The sequence below is a fragment of the Sardina pilchardus genome, chromosome 3 (assembly GCF_963854185.1).
Source record: "Sardina pilchardus chromosome 3, fSarPil1.1, whole genome shotgun sequence".
Lineage (NCBI taxonomy): Eukaryota > Metazoa > Chordata > Actinopteri > Clupeiformes > Clupeidae > Sardina > Sardina pilchardus.
The window spans coordinates 12,065,525-12,068,663 of record NC_084996.1 but is presented as its reverse complement, the minus strand read 5'-3'; the positions used below and the strand labels follow the sequence as shown (position 1 = coordinate 12,068,663).

Sequence of the window (3,139 nt, the reverse complement as noted above, 5' to 3'; positions counted from 1 at the left end):
TAAGTTGAATTTCACTGCTAGTTGTGTCCCTGCTGGAAGTCGTAAGTTAATAAACCTTTTCCAGACCCACTCTCAGTTACAATTGAGGAGGTCTGTGTGCTGACCAGGCTACTCCTTTTACTAAATTGTGGTCTCATTTACTAAATGGCGCACCTGTTTCAGTAAAGCACGCATTTGTCTAAATGGCAAGCTTGTTTTTACTTTAAAATGAGCGCACAATTTAGTAAAACAAGCACACATGATTTATCAAAACGAGCCCTTGATTTATTAAAATGAATGCACATTCTCTCAATATACAAAAGAATCTTGAAATACTCCATATAACCCAGCCCCCCTGCAAAATGTGAGCACAGCCACATATGCAGCCCACATACATACAGCCTACACACACACACACACACACACACACACACACACACACACACACACACACACACACACACACACACACACACACACACACACACACACACACACACACACACACACACACACACACACACACACACAATAACAAACTATAAACATACTCCATTAAAAAAGGGAAAACCAAAAAGGACAAATACACACTTGATGTAGACATATTCCATGAACAAAAGAAATGAAATGTGAACCATAAAACCAATATAGCCTAAATGCAAATAAGACGAGATGCATTACGTAATCATATAATATAATTACAGTAACATTATGTTCTTCTCCTACACCACCTGGTGAAAGTGTGACACACAGTGGTCATGCATGTTACTGAAGAAGAGTGGAGGACAGACAACCAGAGAGAGAGATGAAGGACAGATGATCCTGGACAGGTCTGTTTAATTGGAATTCAAGACAGTTCCATGGTCATAGTAATTGCTACACAAAGGTGAGCTCGATGGACAGAAATAAGAGAGCATAACAGAGAAAAGATTACACTTAAGTATTTGGAACCATGAACATAACATCAGACCAAACAGTGATACAATCACTCAAATAAATGTAAACACACACACACACACACACACACACACACACACACACACACACACACACACACACACACACACACACACACACACACACACACACACACACACACACAGTACAGTACAGTAAAGTGTACACACACACACACACACACACACACACACACACACACACACACACACACACACACACACACACACACATACACACACACACACACACACACACACACACACACATACACACACAGACAGAGTCACTGTAAGCGAGACAATGTCATAGAATGTTCAGAGCTACATTGACTCAAAGAGCTTCATCTTTTCCTCAGGAGAGAGGGCATCTTTTGTGTGTGTCTGTGTCTATCAGGGCAAATAGGAGAAAGAGGAAGGGAGAGAGGGAGGGAGGGAGGGAGAGAGAGAGTTATTACTACAGTATTAGAAGGCTCAAATGAGAATAGAACATCCTGTATCATTCTAATGAATTAGTGAGCCTGCAATATGAACACAGTATAGGTACACAAGAACAAGATGTGTCAATGTGGTGTGGACAGCACCACATATAGAACTTGTTAATTATGTAGTTCTTGCTGAGTAATTACAGTTTTTTTTCTGTTGTTAACAAGTGTTAATCTTAAAACACTTTTTATAATCTCCCAACACAGCAACCTACATTACACAATCGGCCAAATAGTACATGTTCTGCACAAAACCATAATCTAGAGCCTACAGTAGAAATGCTGTACATGTAGTAGGCTGGAGATTGGAATCAGTTATGGTTGGGCTATTTTGCACAGCTTACATGCTCAATCTTTCAGTAATCTGTTAAGTCATGTGCTTATCAAAAGTTTCACTATACAGTATTTTTTAGAGCAGCTGATATTGCTGATATATTGCTGATATATAGCAGAAGGTTTTTCAATATAATTATGTAAGGTTTTGAACACTACAGGGAGGCTACACCAGGCATATGAAGCGTTCCATTCACTTATCATCTCCTGCTGCAATTATTAGCTTCCTCCATAATCAATGGAACTGGCTACACCAGAGGTGATAGCGGCGCATATTGTGTAGCGCTTGAATTCAAGTCAAGAAAGATCCATGGTAACACTTTATAATAACTACACACAATTCATCATCTATTAAGCATTTGTTAACTATTGGTTAATGGTTTGTTCATCATTAGTAATTAATTGTTCATTCATAATTCATCATCACTTAAGCATTTGTTCACAAAGTTATGATTGGTTTGTTCATAGTGAATAAGCCTATTTCTAAAATATGTATAAATTGTTGCTAATACTTAATATAACATGCAATAACATTTTGTTAATGACATACTATTAATTTTTTAACAGTTGTTACATATGCACTAATGATTAGTAAGGATGTGAATACATGTTTTATAAACCACTTCCTAATACTATAATTCATGATTAACTCACGAGTTACAAGTGGTTAGTTAATGATTTTTGTGAGCTCATCTAAAGTGAGGACTTTTTCTGCCTTGCTACACATTTGCAAATAAGTTGTAAATACTATATTCACATTCATTCATTAAGCTGACTATTTATCCAGAGCGACATACACAATAATGTCAATTAAATTAAACACAATCGCAGCTGTTGGGATTTGAACCCCCAACTGAACAGGCAACAGATTGATAACCCTGCTCCTTAACCACTACACCACCTCTGCTTCTAATCTGAAATAGATGGGATCTACTTTTACTTGTTTTCAGAGGACTACTTTCCTGTTATGCGTATGACTACATTTGATGTAGCACTAAGCAGCGCATTGATACAATAGTTAGAGAGTTAAAGCATACAAAGTAAATAATTGACTGACGTATACTGAAGTGAAGTTAACCAAGTAAAAACATTGTCACTTTACTCTGGTGTTTATTTATTGTTTGTTGTGAAGTGAAGAACATAACATCCGCTCAGTGAAAAACACATAAAACTATGCAAGAGTGTCTTCTACTACACACTGTTAAGCATGTTATTAAATGCTGTGTTCTTAATTTTGAAGCATAATTCCTAAATTAACTCTCATCTGTAAATCATGCCTATACACAATTATAAATGTTTGTTCAAAGCAAACACGCGCATCTGTTTTATATTTCTGAATTTATAGCTAGAACAGTCATGGGCAGGAGTAGTGTAGTGGATAAGGCA

General features: G+C 37.1%; 1 long non-coding RNA gene across 1 annotated transcript in view; it reads right to left on the bottom strand.

Moving 5' to 3' along the window:
• Positions 1-1,294: 1,294 nt before the first annotated feature.
• Positions 1,295-3,139, bottom strand: part of LOC134076310 (uncharacterized) — a 2,897-nt gene continuing 1,052 nt past the window's right edge. Inside the window, exon 3 of the long non-coding RNA XR_009938601.1 lies at positions 1,295-1,325. This is a non-coding gene — a long non-coding RNA (uncharacterized LOC134076310). The remainder of the gene's footprint in view (positions 1,326-3,139) is intronic.